The sequence below is a fragment of the Zingiber officinale genome, chromosome 3B (genome assembly GCF_018446385.1).
Source record: "Zingiber officinale cultivar Zhangliang chromosome 3B, Zo_v1.1, whole genome shotgun sequence".
Taxonomy (NCBI): domain Eukaryota; kingdom Viridiplantae; phylum Streptophyta; class Magnoliopsida; order Zingiberales; family Zingiberaceae; genus Zingiber; species Zingiber officinale.
The window spans coordinates 83,215,297-83,238,671 of NC_055991.1; the positions used below are offsets into that span (position 1 = coordinate 83,215,297).

At 44.2% G+C, this 23,375-nt stretch overlaps 1 long non-coding RNA gene across 1 annotated transcript in view; it reads right to left on the reverse strand.

Moving 5' to 3' along the window:
- Window positions 1-2,269: 2,269 nt before the first annotated feature.
- The window catches only part of LOC121968404, a 41,064-nt gene continuing 19,958 nt past the window's right edge, over window positions 2,270-23,375 (reverse strand). The window contains exon 4 of the long non-coding RNA XR_006108128.1: window positions 2,270-2,350. This is a non-coding gene — a long non-coding RNA (uncharacterized LOC121968404). The remainder of the gene's footprint in view (window positions 2,351-23,375) is intronic.

Here is a 23,375-nt window from a genome sequence, read left to right on the forward strand (position 1 = left end):
TCTCCGCCTCCGACGATTCGCTCGTAGAAGGAGATAGTAGTGAGCTTTCTTTGTCTTGGAGTAGCAATCTTTTGATTGTAAATTAAGTAAACCAGATTGTCTCGTACTCTCTTTTCTTTTCATTTCATTTTAATTTGATTAAGTGATTGTCTAATTCCAGATGAAAGTTTTGAGAATGGTACTTTTGTAATTTTAGACATTCACCTCCCTCTTGTCGGCTACACGAGACTAATAGTTTTGACCTATTAAAAATAATTTTAATGAAGTTGGTAAAAAATATTTCGATATAATTATATAGAATTTAGGATTTAAAATCTTTAAATTTGGATTTAGAGTTTGGTTATAACTATGTAATAATTATCTAAGTAACTTCTATATTAGTTTTAAAATGATTTTTAATAAACTTAAAGTGATTTAGATGAAATTTAAATAATTTTAACCAAATTGATAAAAAAAATATTTTAATATAATATATTTTAAATATAATAATTTTTTATTAAAAATGAAATAATCAATTTTTTACATTATAACAACTATTCGATTGCTACTCCACATAGTAGTGGTTATCGATAGTTACTATATAATTATAGTGAAATTCTAAATCCTAAACTTTTGAATTTTAAATCACTCTAAATATTATTATATCAAAATGCTTTACCAATTTAATTAAAAATATTTAAATTTTATTAAATTCATTTTAAATCGATCAACATTATTTCAAAATAATTATAAGCACTATTAATAACTAATACAATACTATAATAATATTCTATTAGGATTATTTCAAAATAATTATAAGCACTATTAATAACCAATACAATACTATAATAATATTATAGGTGTTGTGCAAGATAGCAACTACAAGTAACTTTTACCTATTATAACAATTGATCGTAGTTATTACAATAACATTAAAATAAAGAATAACATTATAACAACTACAAAATAACTTTTATATATTATAACAGTTACAAAACTACAACAACACTAAAATAAAAAATATTCTCAAAATAAAATATTTCAAACATCCTGTTACTTTTTTTTTGAAAAAACACCCTTTTAATAATTTACATAATTTCCTTTTTGATTTTTTGCTTTGATTTTTTATGTTTCTTTCAGGTCACGCAAACGATAGAAAATTGCTAGAAAACAAATTTTTTATTACTTGATTATTTTTTTTTTAAAAAAAAACGCTTCTAGATGTGATCAGATTCATTTGAATAATAAGTTAGTCACAAGAACATGATTTAATGATAGTTTACAAAAAAACAAAACGTATACAATCTACACATGGTTAAGGAGAGCTCTCTCAACTGATGTGGATCAACAGGTGATGGCGCCTTAGTAAGGGCACATTGCGCGGTAGTGGTCTTCGGAAATGCAATGACATCGTGTATCGAGGTCGAACCAGCCAAAAGCATTACTAGGCGATCCAAACCGTAAGCGATTCCACCTGCAAAATGTTTTATCAGGAATCAATACTACAAGCAGAGCGTTTACTAGCCACACCTGCAAAATCTTTCACGACTTCCACTGCCCTACTTTTACCAAATCGCACAAGAGATTGTGCATTCAATAAGTTCTATCTACTTATGATACTTTTATCGATGGCTCACATTTATAGAAATAACCATATTAGACACTTGGATCCACATTTAAGATATTGGGCCCTGAGGAATATTGCTAGCCAAAGAGTTGTAAAGAAAGCAGCTTAAACAGAATGCACGGCTAAAACCAATATGCGATCACAACTTCGAAAACATTAAGGATTTGCATACCGTGTGGAGGAGCACTCATATCCAAACACTCCAAGAGATCCAAATTTCTCCTCCGCCTGTGCAAATGAATGCCAAATTACCGATTACCGTGAGAACTAGTTAATGGTTATTGCAAGATAAGAAGCAAGCAGTTAGGTTATATCCAATTGAAAGTAACCATAATTGGGTTCAAAATGTCACAGGCGCAAACAACACCAATTGAGCATGGCGGCATTAGCTTTTACATACAAAAGGCAACCAATTTATGATATCAGCATGTAGTGTATAGTAGGGATTTCTAGAGTCAAATGTTCTTTGCAATCAAATTGAAAGTCATTCGCCTACCTATTTTATCAATCAATTCATTAATACATCAAGTATTAAAGTGTTGGTCAATTCATATCATATTGTCTAGCAGGAACATCCTTAAGAATATATATATCTGCCAATCCTGATGGGAAAAAATGGACACACACAGGAAGATCCTTAAAGAATATATAATTAAACTTCACCTGTTTGTGAGGAATGCCAACAATTTCCAAGATTTTTTCTTGAACTTCGTGCTTATAAATCCTCAAGCTCCCGCCACCGATCTGTGAAAAAGCATTGCAATGTTCAACATCCAACTAACAAAATTGGGCAAGGATTCTACCAGAAGCAAAGTTCATCTAAAGTTATAGGAAGAACACATTCGTCTTGTACAGACAGATAATCTGAAACGGAAAGCAGGAATCAATTATCATACTTTGGTATGAATAAGCTGATGGGCCTGAACTATAGTGGCTGGTAGATGGTAGTGATGCAGAATACTAGAACTACCCATCAATAGAAGTTTAAAGCCTTGACACATACACCATGACGGTATAAATCTGGATAGCAGTTGATATGCCCTATATCAATGAAAGCATCACAAGCTGGATGTGCCTAGTTAGGTAAGTATTTCATCACCTTGACATTTTTCCCTTCAAGAGAATTTAGGTCATTTACATACCACTATAGTTGCGTTTCTGGAAAAACTATAAGAGAATGGTCGCTGATACGGTGCATTATTGTGGGGTCAATAAGATGATGTGGTTAGGAGTCAAGACCACAGGAGGGTCAGAAGTCCAGCCTTCGTGGCTGGTCAGAAGTCCGGCTTACGTGGCTAGTCAAAAGTCCAGCTTACGTAGAGGTCAGAAATCAAGTTTACGTGGAGGTCAGAAGTTCAGCCTTCGTGGCTGGTCAGAAGTCCAGCTTATGTGGAGGTCAGAAGTCAAGCTTGCGTGACCAGGGTCAAAGTCTCAGCTGACACGGCGGTTAAAGGATAGGATTATAAGTCGGACAAGAGCCAACCTTGATAGCGATCAAGGACCGGGCCCACGGGCCAAGTACAGCTGAGGACTGAGCCCACAAGCCAGGTAAAGGTAAAGGAAAGAAGGCCCCTGCCGTAAGAACATACCTGGCGTACAGGTCAGGACGTACAAGCCATGGATAACAGTAGACAGAGGCAGGTGGGGAAACAGACCTGTTGTACAGGTCGGAACGTACAAGCAATGGATAACAGTAAACGAATGCAGATCAGGAAACAAACCTGGGGTACAGGTCGGAACGTACAGGCCGTGGATAACAGCGGACAGAAGCAGGTCGGGATACAGATCTAGCGTACAGGTCGGAACATACAGGCCATGGATAACAACAGAGGCAGGTCAAGACACAGACTTGGCGTACAGATCGGAATGTACAGGCAATGGATAACAGCGGACAGAAACAGGTCGGGATACAGACCTGGCGTCCAGGTCGGAACGTACAGGCCGTGGATAACAGCGGACAGAAGCAGGTCTGGATACAGACATGGCGTATAGGTCGGAACGTACAAGCCATGAATAACAGCAGAAGCAGGTCGAGATACAGACCTGGGCATGCAGGTCGGAACGGACAAGCCATGGATAGCCACAGAGGCAGGTTGGGACACAGACCTGAGCGTGCAGGTCGGAACATACATGCCATGGAGAATAGCGGACAGAAGCAAATCAGGAGACAGACCTGGGCGTGCCGGTCAAAACGAACAAGCCATAGATAATAGCAGACAGAAGCAGGTCGGGATACAGGCATGGCGTACAGGTCGGGACGTACGAAGTGTGGATAACAACATATAGAAGCAGGTCGGAGTACATACCGCGGAATGCAAACCGGGCATCCAGGCACTACAAGACAAATAAGCAAGGGAATCGTAACTACTTGTCATAGAATAATCAGTGTGTCAGGGAATATGCTAACAGTCGGGGCTCATTACTCCTTTGGTTATGTCGCCAGCTTATGAGGAGGTGTCGCGTGCCATTCACCGCCAGACAAAGCCTGACAGCCGATATTCCCTGACATCCGTCAGACCCAGAAACTTCCGTTGCAGTATAAAAAGGGATGCTTTGTCTTTTATGTAGGTACGCTCACTTGTCATTTCTTACTCGTCTTTACTTTTCGTCCTTTCTCTATGCTTTCAGGAGAAAAAGTACCTGACTTGAGCATCGGAGGGCCTGACTCGGGGACTTTTTCCCTGGTTTCTAGTCTCTGACGACTCGTGGGCTTGTCTGAGTGTGCGCAGAGCCGCAGTATCATTGTCCTGGTCATCTTCCTTCGTCAGCCGCCCGTGCGAACCTTTCCGGGGGGTGCCAGGTAGATCCGATGATTCGGCGACTTTCCGTCAACTTCCAGTACATCAAGGCCCGCCTTCATCCGACGCAGCTTCCGGACGGGATCAAATTTGGCGCCGTCTATGGGAACACGACAACCTATTCCAGAACGTGAAGATGGAGGAGTCTGGCCGTATCAACGTCACCATGACCGCAGGAGAATATGAGCTCTTCAAGGAGGCCAAGAGGTGAGCAGCCTCCAAAAAGCAAGCGACTGTCTCGCGACCCCGCCAAACTCCTATTTAAGCTTCTAAGGAACCTGTCCCTGTTTCGGATCAGGGTTCTAAGAGAAAACAACCTGAGGGGTTTCCTCAGGTTCCTTATCGCGAGCCTGATATGAGGTATTATGAGCCAGGACCCCATGACCTCAGCCTTAAGAAAGAACAACCTCAAGTCTCCATGGCTGAGAGTTTCTTGCCCTGAGACTCGAAGAAAGGGAAGGCTCCCATCACACCAGAAGTATTCCCGGAAGATCCGGACAAGAGAGTACCTTTCTCGGCCAGGATTCTGAACGAGAAGTTACCTAAGGGCTACAGGGCTCCGTCGATCGAGGAGTATGACGGGAGCAAAGACCCGGAAGAGCATTTACGTAAGTTTAAAAATGCAGCCCTGTTGCACCAATATAGTGATGCTATCAAGTGTCGAGTTTTCTTGAATATTCTAGCTGGTTCGGCACTAAAATGGTTTGATGGGTTACCACAAGGATTCATCACCTATTTCTTGGATTTCAAGACGGCCTTCCTGCGTCGTTTTGCCAGCAGTAAAAAATATCAGAAGACGGATCACTGTCTTTTCGCTCTTAAGCAAGGGCCGACCGAGCCCTTAAGAAGTTATATCAACCACTTCAATCAAGTGGCACAGTATGTCCCCACCGCCACTTCGGAGATTCTGATGAGCGTCTTCTCTCATGGGTTAGGAGAAGGAGAATTCTTTAGAGATCTCATCAAAAATCTCGCTCGGAATTTTGATGAGATGGTGGAAAAAGCTACCTGCTACATCAAAGTAGAAGAAGCACAGGCGGCCTGGAGGAAAGTCGAAAGACCACCTCCCTCTACCAATAAGCCGAAAAGAAGGGTGCCTCAACCACCTCCTCAACCTCTACCGCGCGCTCGAGAAGCCCGATCTACCTTCCATCCCAGGCCGGAGGTTAGACCGGCTCCCCGAGTCGCAGCTGTGCATGCTCCCCAACTTGGACCATAGAACACTCGGTACTGCACCTATCATCAATCTCGTACTCATGATACTAATCATTGTTTCCAGTTTGCTCGGGACTCCAAGCAGGCTGTAGACTGAGGCTTACCGCCGCCCGAGCTAGCTCCCCAAGTAATCAAGATGATGGAAGAACAACGAGCCGCAGCTGGACAGGCCAGGCAACCTCGCTCCAACCTAGCAGGACCCAGTACTCATCAACCCGGTCAGGGGAAGAGCCAGAAGGAGCGCTGGAAGCCGAGAATAGAGGCAACGCCGCCGTCCGAGAGATTGGCATGATCTCTGGAGGTCCAACTGATGGAGATTCGGGGAGAGCCCGAAAGTCACATGTGCATCGCTTGGAGGTTCACACTGTTGGATGCAGCCAGGAGTAGGCTTCTGGCCCTGTTATCAGCTTCGGGCCGGCAGACCTGGAAGGTCTGGAGCTGCCTCATGACGATGCCCTTATCATCAAAGCCATTATCGCCAACAGCCGAGTGGCCCGGGTTTTCATTGACACCGGGAGCTTGGTCAATATTCTGTTCAGAACTGCATTCGAGGAGATGCAGATCGATGCCACTGAACTCCAGCCGATGGCTACGTCTCTATATGGATTTACAGGCAATGAGGTGAAGCCAATGGGTCAGATTAAACTGGTCATATCTTTGGGCACCGAGCCATTAGTGCGCACCAGGCCCGCCCTGTATGAATTTAGGGTCGCTGTTTCTATCTTTCATCAAAAAATCAAATTCCCCGTTGGCGAACAAGTCGGGGAAGTCAAGGGAGAGCAGAGGGTCTCTCGCCGATGCTACATTGATATGGTACGGGTAGAGGCCAGGAAGAATCAAAGGATGCAAGATGGGGGCGTTCATGCTGTCCAAGAAGAACCTGCGCCTATGGCTGAAGAACCCATCCCCTGGGAGGAGATGCAACTATACGTTGAACGACCTGAAAGTCTAACTCACTTGTCAAGCGACCTTCCTTCTCCTCTCAAGGAAGAATTAGTCCAATGCTTGATCCGTAACCGGGATGTCTTCGCCTGGTCTACAGAGGAGTTATCTGGGGTCAAGCCTGAGGTAGCAGAGCACAAGTTACATCTACTGCCGGACTCTCGACCGGTCAAGCAAAAAAAAAGAAACTTCTCGACCGACCAGAATAAAATAATTAAAGCTGAGGTGGATCAGCTCAGGAAGGCAGACCACGTTCGAGAAGTGCAGTTCCCATCTTGGCTCTCTAATGTGGTTTTAGTAAAGAAGCCCAACAATAAGTGGAGGGTATGCATAGACTTCCGAGATCTCAACCGAGCTAGTCCCAAGGATTACTATCCTCTGCCCCAGATCGATCAGATGGTGGATTCCACTGTTGGCCGCGAGAGGATCTGCATGCTGGATGCATACCAAGGGTATCATCAGATACCTTTAGCGGTGGAGGACCAAGAAAAGGTTAGTTGCATTACGGCTGATGGTACCTTCTGTTATACTGGCATGCCCTTCGGTCTCAGGAATGCAGGAGTCACATACCAAAGAATGATGGACAAAATCTTCCGGGAGCAGATCGGGCGCAATGTGGAGGCTTATGTGGATGATATACTCATCAAGTCCCCTTTAGCCGTGAACCTGATCAAGAATGTAGAAGAAACCTGCAAAACTCTCTGGCAATATGGGTTGAAGCTGAACCCCTTGAAATGCTTGTTTGGGGCTAAAGGAAGAAAATTCTTGGGCTACTTGGTGACCGAGCGGGGAATAGAAACTAATCCAGAAAAGGTTCAGGCACTACGCGATATGCAGGCTCCCTAGAATTTAAACGAAACGCAGAAGCTGGTCGGCAGAATAACAACCCTGTCAAGATTCATTTCCAGATCTGCAGAACGGGCTGCTCCTTTCTTCAAATTGCTCAGGAAGGCCTCCAAGTTCTAATGGGATGAAGAATGTACCCGAGCTTTCGAGGAGCTGAAGAAGTATTTGGAGGCTCTGCCGTCTTTATTCAAGCCGGTTGTTGGAGAACCATTGTGGGTCTACTTTGTTAGTCCCCGTGGGTGTTTTGATGTGATCAACCAAGTTGGTTAGGTCCTTCTTTGTGTTTGATCCCTGTGTCTAAGTGTGCAGGAGCTTAGGAGCGCAGGAAGTCGAGCGAAAGACGCAGCTAGTGAGAAGGACGGCATGGGAAGGAAGCCGACGGGCTCGGTGCGTCCGAAGGACGGGAGAGCTGCGGAAGAGTACTCCGGTGGACGAGAAGAACATGCGCGGCGTTTGAGGGACGAGAAGCCGGACAGAAGCCTGCTCGAGGAAGGCCGGAAATTGGGTTCGAGTGAGCCCTATTTCGGTTGGCCGAAATCACCTAATCGCATGGAGCTACGGAAGTCAAAGCAAGGCGAAAGGATGTTGGAAATAGAGCTTAAGGCACCTTAAGCCACTACTGGAGGCGCCTCCATCTGCCTTGAAGGCGCCTCAAGATTGAAGGTGCCTTCAGCCTTGATGAAGGCGCCTTCAACTGGTCAAAAGTGATCGTTTGCGCTACGGATAAAGTTTTATCCGCTGACCGAGCTGGAGGCGCCTTAGACCCTCGGGATAGACTTTCCAGGAGCTATATAAAGACCCCTGGAGTTAGGAAATAAACAACAACTCAAGCAATCAACTGTGTAGTCTTTCCTAGCAATAATTCTAAGCTTCCAAAGTGTAAAAGGCTTCTCCGCCTTCAGAGAAGGAGACGTTTTCGAGTGCACTTTTCATCGCCCTGGATTAACAACCCTCTTGGTTGTAACCAGGTTAACTTCTGAGTTCCTTTTCAGTTCTGTTTCTTTACTTCTGATATTTAATTATTGCTATTTCACTTTTGAGTTGAAAATTCCGAGGAGGGTATAGTTTTTATTTTTTCAGAAGCAATTCACCCTCCTCTTGCCGGCCTCCGCTGCACCTACATACTTATCCGCCACCCCCGAGGTCGTAGGGGCTGTGCTTGTTAAAGAACATGATAATATACAACGACCAGTATATTTCTTCAGTCATCTATTTAAAGGGGTCGAGTCTCGATACACGACCCTCGAGAAGTTGGTTTATGGATTGGTCCTTATGGCTCGGCGGTTAAGAACCCACTTCTTAGCACATCCTATCACAGTTCTGACCAATAGCACCATGGGAAGAGCCCTGACTAATGTAGAAGTTGCAGGCTGGCTTATCAAATGGGCGACGGAGTTAGGAGAATATGACATACAATACCAACCGTACACAATCATTAAGACACAGGCCTTGGCAGACTTCTTAACAGAAATTCATCAGACCAGCTCTGAAGAAACCTGGAAGGTCTTCGTGGATGGATTGGCCACTCATCAAGGAAGCGGGGGTTAGGGTCTTATTGATATCTCCCCAAGGGGATATACTCCAATTGTCTGTCCGATTGAATTTCTGAGCCACCAACAATGAAGCAAAATACGAGACTTTGTTGGCAGGACTGCAAGCATCCCGACACGTAGGGGCAGCCCGGGTAATCATTTATTCAGATTCCCAGCTAGTAACTCAGCAAGTAGCCGGCAACTTTATGATAAATTGTGATAAATTACAAGTATACCGAGAAGCTTATGAGAAGATGAAAGAGGAATTTACAGAAATCACAGTAACCAAGATCCCCAGGGCGGAGAATGAGAAGACAGATGAGCTAGCAAAGATGACCAGTTCCTTAACCACTTGGGTGTTGGACCGGTCAACGGCACAAATCTTCCTTATAGCTCAGATAGATTTACAAAATAATAGGGAAGCAACTATTGATTGGTGGGTGCCCATGATCAGCTATCTTAGGCATGGTATCTTACCGGCTGACTCAGAAGAATCATGGCTGGTCAGGAAGCAAGCTTATGCTTATGTCATGATCGGGGATTAGCTCTACAAGAGGTCCTTCTCTAGACCCTTACTCAAATGCTTGGGTATAGAGGAGGCAGACCAGGCCTTGTAAGAAATACATCTGGGATGTTGTGGCAGTCATGTAGGCGGTCGGACATTATCTCGCAGGGTACTCCTGGCCGGGTATTTCTGGCCTACTTTGCAGAGGGACGCTCACAAGCTAGTAAATACTTTCCTGTCCTGCCAAAAACATCAAAATTTAACACATCGACTGACGGCTCTGCTAAGAACATCTATAGTCTCGTGTCCTTTTGATCAATGGGGCATGGATATTGTGGGACCATTTCCGATGGCTCCGAGTCAGAGACGTTTCTTATTGGTGGCAGTGGATTATTTCTCTAAGTGGATGGAAGCAGAGGCCCTGGCCAGGATCACAGAAGATGTCGTCATCCAATTTCTATGGAAGAACATTCTTTGCAGGTTCGGTATTCCGCACAAATTGGTGTCCGACAACGAAAGGCAATTTCAAGGGCAAAAAATCCAGGCCTGGTGCAAGGGGTTTGGCATAATGCAGGCCTTCACTTCAGTGACATACCCACAAAGCAATGGTTAGACCGAGGTGGTCAATCGAGAAATAGTACGAGAGCTGAAGGTTAAGCTGGATCATGTGGGAGGCAACTGGGTAGAGGAGTTGTCAAGCATCCTATGGGCTTATCGTACAACACCCCAAGAAAACACCGGTCTGACACCATTCCATCTGGTTTATGGCAACGAAGCGGTAGTACCCAAAGAAATTGGAGTGCCATCAATCAGGAGGACATTATACGATGAAGGAAATGCAGAGCGACGGTTGGCTGAACTGGATCTCATTAGTGAAACCCGCGACTAGATGGCAGCTCGGCTGGAGGCCTATCGACTAAGAATGAGGCAAAATTATAACAGAAGAGTGATTCCTCGATTCTTTGGGGAAGGAGATCTGGTCTGGAAGCAAGTTAAGCCTGTGGGAGATGTGGCCAAGTTAGCACCGTAGTGGGATGAGCCTTACAAAGTTATCAAGAAATTATCATCCGGAGCTTATTATTTGCAGGATAATCAGGGCAAAATGTTAGATCGACCTTGGAGTGCTAACTACTTGCGACCTTACCGAGTTTAAAGAGTCATATAAAGAAGAAGAAACCGGGTTGACAAATGTTTGACAGGTCGGGATAACAAGTCGGGGCTAAAAGTAGACCGGATGGGGCAATAAGAGGATATGTTAAAGCAGAAATTGTATATCCTAATATTTCTTTCGACAAACTAAGAAATTTTAGTAAAGTAAACTTCAAAGTGCAAATGGATGTGCATTAAGAAAAGAAATAAAGTTTCATAGGAAGTCTTTAAGTTACATTATGTACAGGCGGTGAATAAGGATCATTTGAAGGGAGAAAAAATGTCATCCGGGATCTCTTTAAGGATCCGATCATGGTCTAAAAACTCGGAAGGAGGGGCTGATTTTAAGTAGCCCTGTTCGTAAAGTTGTCGTAGAGCCCCGGCCGCACCATATATAACAGATGTGGAGAAACGCTGTCCTGCTTGTGTACAAAACTCTGGAGAACGCAGGTACAGGTCGCGGCTCTGTTTGCATCGATCATTCTCCCCTTCCTTATAAATAGTCAGGGTTGTAGATACTCCTTCAGCAGTAGCCCGGGCCTGAGCCAGTTCGGTCCGAGCTGTCAGAAGTTCTGCCACTTGAGACGTTAATTGGGCCGCTTGGGATTTTAGTTTCTTGCCCTGCTCTTGTGCTAAAGTTTCGGCAGCACGCAGCTTCTGAGTCAACTGGTCAATAGCTCGCTGATGCTCCAAAGCTTGTTGATCCATGTTTTGCTGGTGCACGACATCGACCTGGCTTTTTTCTTCTTGTAGACCCTTAAGCTTGTGGTTAGTATGCACTAGGGATACTTCCAGATGGTTCTTCTTTCTGGTCAGATCCTTTATTTCAGCTCTCAGGGCATGACTAGCCTGCGCAGGGTCATTTAATTGGAGCTCCAATTCTGCTACCATATCCCGCAGCACCTTATTTTGATGATGAACAGCATGGAAGGACTGGTTTATTATCAGGACTCTGCACATGCCTGGGACATAAAAGAAACATATGATAAGAATGGGAAGGATAATAGCTGTGGTAATCAATCATGGAAGCTTACCTTGATATACAGCTCTGAGAATCTATCCATCTGGACAAGGGGCGGCAAGAGTTCCATCTAATGCATACTTTCTTCCCACAAAGTGGCCAAATGACCTCTCATTGTCAAGGAGCTGGTGGGAAGGAGAAGTGGTACAATAATAGAGAGGAACAGGTGGTGGTGGTTGGGAAGGCCCAGCAGCTGACCCAGAAGGAGTTGAAGGGGGCACCTGAGAAGGCTCTGGAGGTGAGGTAGCTGGTGAAGGGCGATGCGAGGGGCCAGCTTCAGTGTTCGGAGGCTGTTGCGAGGTGGAGGGTTGAGCTGGCATAGGCTCGGTCGGAACCACAGGTGGAGCAAGAGGAGCATCTACCTAGCTCAGGATAGGAGTCGGGGTTGCAATAAGAGGCGAAGGAGGAGTGGCGGTTGCAACAGGAGACGGAGGAACAGTGGAAGAACCTGAATCTTGGCTAGGATTAGGGGCCCTGCGACGAAGTCTCTGAGCCAAAGGTTATTCATCCGAGTTAGAATCTTCGGAGGGTAGCCGAACCCTACGCCGCGAAGAAGAAGGGGCATCACGATTCAAGCGGTCGTTTACAGAACGTGCCTGGCGAGCCGCCTGAAAAGCTTCTCTGAAGGCAGGGTTGGCGTAAGGTACATTGGCTGACCTTCGACCGCGGCCGCGACCAGGGCTGGAGGTTGGTCGGGAAGGATTAATTGATTGAAGAGGCGTCGGGGTGAAAGGCCGGGCTGTAGGCGGGGCCCGGGGACGAACAGGGGCGGCAGGCCGGGAGGTAGGTGCAGTCCTGGGACGAGTAGGGCGAGCAGAGGAGGCAGGTCGGATAGTAGATGAGGCTCTGTGAGGAAAACGGGGTCAGCGATTTGCAGGGGAAGTCACACCGACATGGGTCGAGGTCGAGTAGGGGAGCGATCTCCTTTCTAAAATAACTCGATCGCGTCTCATTATCTCCATGTCACTTATAGGAAGAGGTTGAACCTTTGAAGCACGAGTTAAGACCTCATCTATATAAGATAGAGTAGGAGGTCAGCTACAGTAAGAAAAACAAAACGCATGAAGTTATAAAAGAACTAGAAGAGAATCTTACCCAGGGAGTGAGGCGTCTCAGGAGTAAGATAGCTCAGACGGAAATATGATAGCAGTTCCTCAGACAATAAGCGTGATAAGTTTAGTTGTCATCCCGCTAAGCGAGAGGAAGCCTCCATATAGGATGTATCAAGGTGAAAATCTCCCAGTGGCGGGCTCGGGGGAAGTGACGATTGCCAGTGCAGAGGCCACTCTACCTCATGGGGAAATCGAATGAAGAAGAATTTGCTCCTTCAGTTCGGTTCAGAAGGTTATAGGGGTGAGAAAAAAGCAGTCCGAAGACGAGGCTGGAAACGGAACGTGCCTTCTTCATGCTACCGAAGGGTGAAGAAACAGTGGAACAAAGGGGCAGACCAGGAAAGCTCGCATACGCCGCAGAGCACTACAAATTTATAAAGGATCCTTATAAAATTCGGCGTCAGTTGTAAGGGATTCAGGAGTAGTAAGGGATTCAGGCGGGAAGAAGAAGAAGATGTGAAAAGTCGGGAGGCAAAAGCGAGAGGAGATTATTTATAGCCGCTGGGCGGAGGGGCAGTTTAGTCAGTTACCATCCACCGATCCACAATAATTGGCGAGATCAAAGAGGGTCGATGGATCTTCTTTGAAAATAACGGCCAAGGGTATATCTGGAAAAATGTCGGCACGAAGTACGAGGAGATAGATTTCGAGAAAAGACGCAACTGTCTTAAAGTGTTCTATAATTCCCGGTCTGGTCTTAACCCTTGATTTCCTGCTCTGGAAGTATCCTGACCTGGATTATGGTGGAAAGAACAGACCGGGGGGTGTGGCTGAGCCATGGCAGTCGACAGAAAAAGGTAAGTTAAACAGGTCGGGATATAAACGCAGACCGAGGTGATTTGCTAAGCCAAGTTGAGCGGTCAGCAGAAAAAGGCAAGGAAAACAGGTCGGGGTAAGGGAAGCATACCAAGCAACTGATAAGAAGCTAACGAGCTAAGGGAAGATCGAAGACAAGCAGTCATGTCATATCATAAGAAGGTCAACATATTATAAGAGGGTTAAATAGTCCAAGGCAAAGACAAATCCGAAATTACAAAGTAAATAGTTTGAGCGAAAGTTTGGTAGTTTCATTTTTACATTAAAGTTCAGAATACAGTGCCACATCAAGGCTCAGTATCAGCAGGAGGATTAGGAAGGAGAAATAAGTCGTCGTCATCTTTGAAGGAAGGAAGTGACCCGGCCGGAAGCTCGTTCATCAGGCGAGCGGTATCCAAGAAGTCTTCTGAAGGGGCGGAGCGAAGCAGATCCTGCTCAAACATTTGACGAGCCCCGCCGGCCGCGCCACAGCATAGCATAAGGTTCATCAAACCTCCAATCTTCCTCAGGAAGAAAGGAGATGAGACGTAGGATAACCTATATGCTCTTAGACGATCAGCTTCTCATGCTTGATAATTGGCCAGCTCTGTCCGGGCCTTCTCAGCATCAGCTCGGGCCAAAGTCAAATCTTTTTGACTTTGGGAAGCATTCTCTTGAGCTTTCAAAAGATCGGCTTGCATTGATTGGAGGGTGGTCTGGCTGGCTTCCCAGCGACTTTGGAGGGCTCTCTCCCAGTCGACACTAGAAGTTAGCTGACCCTGGACATCTGTTAAACTTTTCTGAAGAGCCTCTTGGGTTTCTTGTAGACTCTTCAGATCGGAGGATATGGTGGTCAACCGGGCGTCCTTCTCATTTAACTCAACTACCAGCGAGCGACGCCTCTCCACCTCAGAAGCCAGTTTGGACTCGCTGGTCTGCAGAGACGCCTCCAAGATCTTTATCTTGTCAAAAGCTACGTGGGAGATGTTTCGGGCGGACTCTGCAGACTCCCCAATCAAGCGTAGATACCCCGCCAGGTCCCCGGGGGTCCGGTTTAGTGGATCCCGGGGAGTAAGCGGCAACTCCAACTCCTGAAGACGAGCATTCAATACTTCATTCTCCCTCTGCAAGTGGGCGGCATGTTGAATCACACTTAGGCTGGCAGAACAGGCCTGCATGTAGCATACAAGGAAGGATTATAAGAAATTCCCGAGGAAGAGCCTTGATAAGAGAAAACTCACAGAAACTATCTAGCGGGAAGCTTGGTCCATCCCTTCCAACGGCGGATTGTTCCAAAATTTCCGGTTGCCTGCCCTCCAGGACGTGGCTAACTCGCCCTGTAACTGAACCAGGCCGACAGCAGAAGGAGCATCTTCTGCAGCTTCTTTGGCGTCATCAGGCTCAGTGGAGGAGGCAGGCGCCAGGAGGCGGTGGAGGAGGGCAGGCGCCAGGAGGCGGTGAAGGCATATTTTTTGGAGATCTCCCCCCTGGGTCAAGAAGTGGAAGCCGAAGCAGCTACCGGAAGCGAGGCCGATAAAGTAGCAAAACTCCCGGGTTGTTCGATTACAAGAAAAGGGATCTGCCCGGGAGAGAAAACCTGAGCGGGAAGAGTGGCCTTCTCGGGAGATAGATCCCGACCGGGTGTCAGGGCGGATATTCGGGGCGACAGGATGGGAACCTCTGGCCCTAAGGCAATCTCCCGATTGGGAGTAACAGCCCTAGCTTCTGAAGAATGAGAAGTTGCAGTTGAGCGATGGCCAGAAGGAAGAGGTGGAGGAGACTCCTGAATCGCTGGAATAACCCTCTTCTTTTTGCGCTGGAGCCGTAATCGTTTAGCAGGGGGAGAAGCAGCTCGCTCTTCCTCGGCCTGTTCCAAGGTGGCAAGGTCTTCCGCAGGAGCAGCATCCAGGGGAAGAGTTGGGGGAGCCTCCTCCTGAGCTGGCGCAGGTGGGGCAGACGGCGAGGCAAGAGGGGCAGACTGTGAGGAAGCTGTCAAGCCTTGTTTAAGCTCCAAGCTTACGCCTCTCAAAACGACGAGAGATTGGTGCTTTATATTGGAGGAATAAGCCCGGAGCATGGCAGCCTCTACAAAGGGAAAGACAGATACCTCAATTAGCGAAGAATAGTAAGGAGGAAAATGGGGTCTTACCCAAGGGAGCCCCTATCTCCGCAGGAACTGGGCTGAGCCCGAAAAGATACAAAAAGCCTTTTAAAAGTATTATAGACAAGCTAACGCTCACGCCTTGTAGTTTTTCTGAAGCAGCGTCGCAGGAGGACTGATGTTGGTGCACAGGGAGGGTAGTAGGAATGTCCGAGCGCCATTGGGTCGGCTCGACCAAGGGGTTAGGTGATCTAATGAATAAAAAGCGAGATTTCCAACCTTTGTTGGAAGAGGGTATATCAGAAAAGAACTTAAAACCAGGTCTAGCCTGTACCATGAATACCCCTGGCTCAGAACGTTTGAAGGAATAAAAATGATGGAATAGTTGAACAGTCAAGAGGATTTGATATATGCGGCATAGAATGATGGTGCCACATACAGCCCTGGAAAAGTTGGGAGCAAATTGAGAGGAAAAAATACCAAAGTAGCGGCTCAGTGAGGAGATGAATGGATGTATGAGAAAACGAAGGCCCCCTAAAAGCTGGTCCTTAAAAGCAATCTATGGACTGAAGTAAAGCTTCAAGGTCTTGGTACATTTGGTTTAATAAAGTAGTCCAGATCTATGGATTTATTTAATAACCGAATGAATCTTGTGTATACAAGAAGTGTGATGGAAACGTGGTGGTATTTCTTGTACTATACGTAGATAATATTTTTTGATAGTTGGAAACAATATCAAAGTGTTGTCAGAAGTAAGAGTATGGCTGTCCAAACAATTCAATATGAAGAACTTGGGAGAATACATATATTCTTGGGATCAAAGGGATCGCAAGAAAAGAATATATTTTACTTATCCCAAGCTTCATATATCGAAACAATCCTTGCTCGTTTTAAGCATGCAAAACTCCAAAAAAGGTTTCTTAACTTTTTAGCATGGAGTAGCTTTATCTAAAGAGATGTCTCCGAAGACATCAAAAGAGATAGAGAAAATGAAGGCAGTTCCTTATGCTTCGTCTATCGGAAGCATAATGTATGCTATGCACGAGAGTGGATATTTGTTTTGCCCAGGGCATAGTTAGCAGATATCAAAGTAACCCAGGACCGGGACACTAGACTGCCGTAAAGCATATATATTAAAGTACCTTAGAGGGACTAGAGATTATATGCTAGTTTACTAGACAGATGATTTGATCTCTGTGGGTTACAAGGATCCGGATTTCCAATCAGATAGGGATAATAATAAGTCAACCTTGGGGTTTTGTGTTTACTTTAGGAAGTAAAAGCCATAACTATGGAGGAGTGATAAACATTGGTGTTTTTTCAGACTCCGCTATGGAAGCTAAGTATATGACAGCCTCTGAGGCAGCCATAGAAGCTAAAATGACTCACTAACTTCAAGATGGACTTAGATAATGTTTTCTGGTTTGTCCAAGAATTATTACAATTTTTGTAATAATGAATGGTGCAGTAGCAAACTCGAAGAAACCATAAGTCCATAAGGCAAGTAAACACAATAGAGCGCAAGTACCACCTAATACGAGAAATCATATAAAACGAGAAGAAGTTGTTGCCGCCTAGATTATATCAGGTAATGACCTATAGATCCTTTCACTATGGTCCTTAAGGCAAGATCTTTTGATGGGCATGTTGAAAGGCTAGGAATCATATGTATGGCAGCATTTATGGCAGCTTAGTCTTTTAGTATAAGTGGGAGATTGTTAGGATGTATACTAAAAGCCTAGTTTTTGGTATAAACATTTATCTAGAAATAAGAATCACATTGGTCAAATGTCTACATTTATGTAGTTGTTCAATTAATTTATATTGTAGATAACATAGTGTGTGGTGTCACACACAGAGGATCATGTTATCAGTATCTTATAAATTATAAACAGTAGTTCACGACCAAGATGGAAAGGAACAAACCATTGGAAGATCGTAGTGTAATTAGGTATTAGTTTATCTTAACTATATAATTACACTAGTACACTTAGAGTGTATTGAGTAGGACCATTAGAGGTCGTTTCTTTTTATACTGACTTTATAAAGGAACAAAGACCTCAGTTATTATGGAAGTGTGTGCTCTTAATCCTAATATAATAACAAGCATATATATTTGATATTTATTTCTTTAATTTATCAATGGGTGAGATTTAGTTCGATAAATCAATAAGTCTGATAGGTTGGGAAATGATATCACTTATAGTGTGTGTTGTTGATTATAGAAGGAAACTGTGTCCTAGTGATCTACGTTGATAATGTCCCCAAGAGGAGCTCATAAGGATTGGCATGTTAAACCCTGCAGGTAGACTTAGTCCGATATGACGATAAGGTTGAGTGGTACTACTCTTAGACTAAGATATTAATTAAGTGAGTTGTTAGTAACTCATTTAATTAGTGAATATTCGACATCTTAAACACAGGGAGACTAACACACTCATAATAAGAAGGAGCCCAAAATGTAATTTGGGATTGATGCGGTAGTTCAATAATAATTCTTTAGTGGTATGAATTATTATTGATGAAGTTAAGTTGTGTGTTCGGGGCGAACACGGGAAGCTTAATTTCATCGGGAGACCAAAATCAATTCCTCCTCTCGGTCCCTATCGTAGCCTCTTGTATATATAGATTTATACCCACCACATACCCACCTTCTTACCTACTCTTTGGTGGCCGGCCAAGCTAGCTTGGAACCCAAGCTAGGGCCGGCCAAGACCCAAAGGTTGAGCCAAGTTGGTAGCCGGCCGATGCTTGGAGTCCAAGCATGATGTGGCCGACCACATCATATTAAAAAGGATTTTATTTATAAATTTTTCTTATGTGAATTCCATGGTTTTAAAATAGAGTTTAAAATTTAAATATTTCCTTTTATAGCTTTCTACAAAAGATTAAGAAAAGATTTGAAATCTTTCCTTATTTGTAGATTGAAAGGTATATTTTAATTTTGAGAAAACTTTCCTTTTTTAACCATGTTCATGATTTAAAAGAGAGTTTAAAAATTAAATATTCTCTTTTATAAGTTTCTACAAAAGATTAAGAAAAGATTTGATATCTTTCCTTATTTGTAGATTGAAAGGAGATTTTAATTTTTAGAGATAATTTTCCTTTTTGGAAATCATCCACATGTTTAAAAGAAATATTTTAATTTATAAAATTTCCTTTTTATAATCCACCATGAAGGGAAAAATTATTGGAGAAATTTTTATAAATTTCCGGAGACAAATTAGGAAGTTTTAATTCTTGTGTTAATAAAACTCTCCTTGTTTTGGAGATTAATGTGGCCGACCATAATGTTTAATGAGAAGAAAATTATTTTTAATTAAATAAAATTTTCTTTTTATGGCAAAAGAATTAAGGAAGTTTTTTATTAAATTTCCTTATTTGCCAAGACCAAGGATTATAAAAGAGGGAGTAGAGGTGCCTTCATGGCTAACGACTCTATTATTTTTCTCCTCTCTTTTTCTCCTTGGGTGTGGTCGGCCCCTCCTCTTTCTCTTTTCTCCATCTTGTGGCCGAACCTCATCTCATCCTTGGAGTCCTTGTGGTGGCCGAATCTTGCTTGGAGAAGAAGGAGAGAAAAGGAGGTGATATTTCTAGCATCCCTTGGAGCTTGGTGGTGGCCGAGCCTCTTCATCTTTGGAGGAGCTTTTGGTGGCCGAAACCTAGAAGGAAGAAGAAGATTCTTGGTGGTTCTCATCTCGGTAGATCGTTGCCCACACAACGTCCGGGATAAGAAGAGGAATACGGTAGAAGATCAAGAGGTTATTTGCTTACAAAGAAAGGTATAACTAGTAATTGTTTTCTGCATTATACTAGTTTTCTTTGTATAGTTATTTTTGGAAATACCAAACACAGGAGGAATATGATTCTAGAGTTTTCGGATTTGTTTCGAAGTTGTGTTTCTTTTATTTTATTTTTCGAATTTGTGATTCGATTGTTCTTTTTGGTTAACCTAGAGTTATTTAAGGAAATTAAATATTAACTTTCCTTAAAAAGCTTTGTCTAGGCAGTGGTGGTTGCTCCCATATCCAAGAAGGTCATGTGCCTCGCCATGCAGTCCTGGAAGCCAATTTTGGAAATTAATATTTAATGAAATTAATAACATATTTGGATTTGAATCAATAGTGCTAAGTTTCGCTTGCGATTCAAATCTAAACCATTAAGAACAGATAAGTTAAATTTGGAATCAATGATGTTAAGTTTCGTCTGCGATTCCTAATTTAACTTCTAAAGAACACAATAAGTTATTTAAGGAAAGGTTCGACACTTGTACAAAAAAATTTTGTACAGTGGAACCAGTACGTTTTCCTAGGACTAACGAACAGAAGAAGAGGTCAGTCGAGAAGGGGAAGAACACCAGGCGTGAAGAGTCGAGAAGGGGAAGGGCTAAGACACTAGAGACAGTGAAGCAACGAGGAGACGAGGGTAGTCGAAACGCTCAAGGCAATGACGGTGGACTGCCTTTAGGGCTTATAAAGGGAGTTTACCTAGGGAATATCGAAAGATGAGTCGAGTATATTTTTGGGTAAAGCGTCCAATGCCGTCCGATCACAGAACGACATGCTCTTCCGGAAGTCGTGTACAAAAAGGAGTGGGGTCGGCGGCGTCATACGACGTAAGCAATAAAGGCGAGGGATAGGTGTCGCCCCCTAGGAAGCGTATTAATGATGGACGTGATAAGGAAATCATGAGATAAAACGGGCATACGGAAACGTCTGCCACGCGATTTTCTCGGGAAGCGGCGAAGAAAAGTGACGGGAAATAAATTCGAATGTGGCAAGGCCACGAGACATCCTTTTCCCACGGGATGAGTAAGATTTTAATATTTTTATCTTAACAATACATCTGATGCTATATATCTCTTGCCTGCAGACGAGGTCGAAGCGGTCTCTTCAAGCAATCCCTGATCGGGAAATTACCTCCGGGTTGGCAGCATCTATCCTGGTCGGGAAATTACCCCCGGGTTGGCAACATCTACCCTGGTCAGGAAATCATCCCCAGGTCAGCAACATCTATCCTGGTCGAGAAATCACCCCAGGTCGGCAACATCTATTTCCGAACGGGTTTTCATAAGAATTCCCGGTCGGTTGTCCCAGACTCTCGCCCCAGTGCAAGTTATAAGTGAGCAAGACTCTCACGCCCAACGACCTTCCCGGTCGGCTGTCCCAGACTCTCGCCCCAGTGCGAGTTATAAGTGAGCAAGGCTCTCACGCCCAACGACCTTCCCGGTCGGCTGTCCCAGACTCTCGCCCCAATGCGAGTTATAAGTGAGCAAGGCTCTCACGCCCAACGACCTTCCCGGTCGGCTGTCCCAGACTCTCGCCCCAGTGCGAGTTATAAGTGAGCAAGGCTCTCACGCCCAACGACCGTCCAGTGCGAGTTATAAGTGAGCTATGCTCTCACGCCCAACGACCTTCCCGGTCGGTGCAATGATTTTCTCGGTCAGTACTCCTTATATTCGTCGAAGCAAAACGCAACAAGCCAAGTTCTCGTGCCTGACTGGTCAGTAAGCCATATTTCAAGGGTTCTTGCTAAATATGAAATTTCGCAAGCACATTCTCAAGTTGCAGGCGCATTCTCAAGCTTCTCAGTTGCTCCGGTCGGGGGCTCATATGTTATGAGGTAAGAGGAAGATGGGGTAAGCAAGTTATCTTTATTATTTTTGCTATTTTTGCTAGAAATATTAGAGAGACGCAGGTGTTCTATAGAAACATAATGATACCCGAACAATAGGGTGTGGGGTTGCACCATGAGTGAAATTCAAGAAATAGGTTTTAGTTCGTTAATCAGGGGTACATTTTTTAAGGGTTTACATTGTTGTCAGATCCAGAAGCTCACTACAACAAAAATATTAAACGATAACACCACAAAGACAACGATTTTAGATGAAACTGTTGTAAATTTGGTAAAAGACAACGATTTTAGAAAAAATCGTTGTCTTTGAACTCCCATAAAATAGTTTTGTGAAAACCATTGTCGTTGAGTAATTTTTTTTTAAAATCAACAACACATTTTACAACGGTTATCTAAAACCATTGTCTTTAAGCGCTTTTTTAGGGGCTACGACAACAGTTTTGATAAAACCGTTGTCTTTGACTGTATTTGTTTCGTCATTTTCCCTCTCACAATTTTACTTTCCCTCTCTCCGCACATTTTTTCGACGCCTTATTTTCCCCTTCGCATTCTCGATCTCTTCACGCCATCCACTACTGTGTGCTCTCCTCTCTCCCTAGTGAGCTGGTTTCTGAGCTCGACGGACCCTTTGACCTTCCACTGCTGTTTCTTCACCAAAGGTGGCACTCCTCCGTCGATTCATAACTTGTTCATCTTGTTGAACGAAGCAGACAGCTGCTTATGGAGGACGACGATTTATTCCTCCAACAGTTCGATCCAAAAGACTTGGAGATCGCAGCCGAGTTCCTCACCAATTGGCTTCCCTTCCTCACCTGATCCCTCTATGACGGCTGCTCCGCCACTGTCTGAAGCCGCATCGACTCCCTTCGCCCAAGTATCGCCTTTCCTTTCTCAGTTCTTGATTTGTTGATCCCTTTCCCTTTGGAAGAATGCTAGATTACTTAGTTCGTTGGGGTGGTGCTCTTCTTTAGGGTTTATTGCCGAAGCCGACGCGGATGCCTCCGGGTCCACTTCCACGGAGGATCAGGCGTCTTATGCCTCTACTAGCTTTGCTGCCCCCCTTTCCCGATGCCCAACCAACTGGGTAGGACTCGGATCTGACATCTTCGCCGGAGTCCCCTCAAATCCGGATGTCTTGGGCCGACATGCTCAAGAAGACAAGCTCAAGGAGGCTGCGGCGCAGGAGGAAAAGACAGAGGAGTCAGGGAGAACTTCGATTGAGTGAGCAGTCTCCCTTCGATTGAGGGAGCAGCAAGAGTTAAAAGGGAGATTGCGAAGAAGGAGACGGGATTGTCAAGGGAGTAGAGGGAAGAAATACACTTTAGGAATATTGTCAAGAAGAAGGATTTCATATGCCTGGAGAGGGTCAATGACAAGATCGTTAATATCCTCAATGTCCTCGAGCTGCATACTGGAGTATTCAGCAATGCTGAGCAAAAAATAATTGTGGATCTGGTCTATGAGCTGCAAGAGAAAGGGAAGAATCATGAGTTGGGAGGTGAGTAAAACATAAAAAGATTAGCTTTAAGCAGTGTTTATTTATTTATTGTCAATCCTAAGCTAATGATTCAAGAACCCTAATGGAAATTGGGCACCTTTTAAGAAATAATGTAAAAAAGATCAATAGATAAGAGAACTGAGAAGCAATCATCATCATCAAATCATAATGTTCTTTTGTTAGTTTTTGTCCAAATACCTACCGAACACAAATATTGTGCTGACTTAACAAATATATGGTTGATACATGGTTTGTAGTTTCACTTCATAAATGTTGAAGACTCTCTTGGATGACTAACAGCTTCTCTGTGCTCAAGTATATCCATCTGTGCTTTCTGTTTGTTCGCTTGAACTAATAGTATGAACACTGATCTAGAAAAAATTATAGTTATGTTTGTCTTTCCATTTATTAGGAGGCCCTGACTGGCAGCATATATCCTGAGCAGAAATTGAGCTAGCACCTTACCTACCGTCTGGCAGCCAAGTTGTCTTTGTATGCATTGCTTGTTCCTTTTAAGTTCTGGATCAGAAGGTGCATCAAAGATTGTCTTCCAACTTGCATTTGATTAATAATGACTTTAATTCTGTTTTCTTCTTTTTGCTAGTTTAACATTGAAAGATT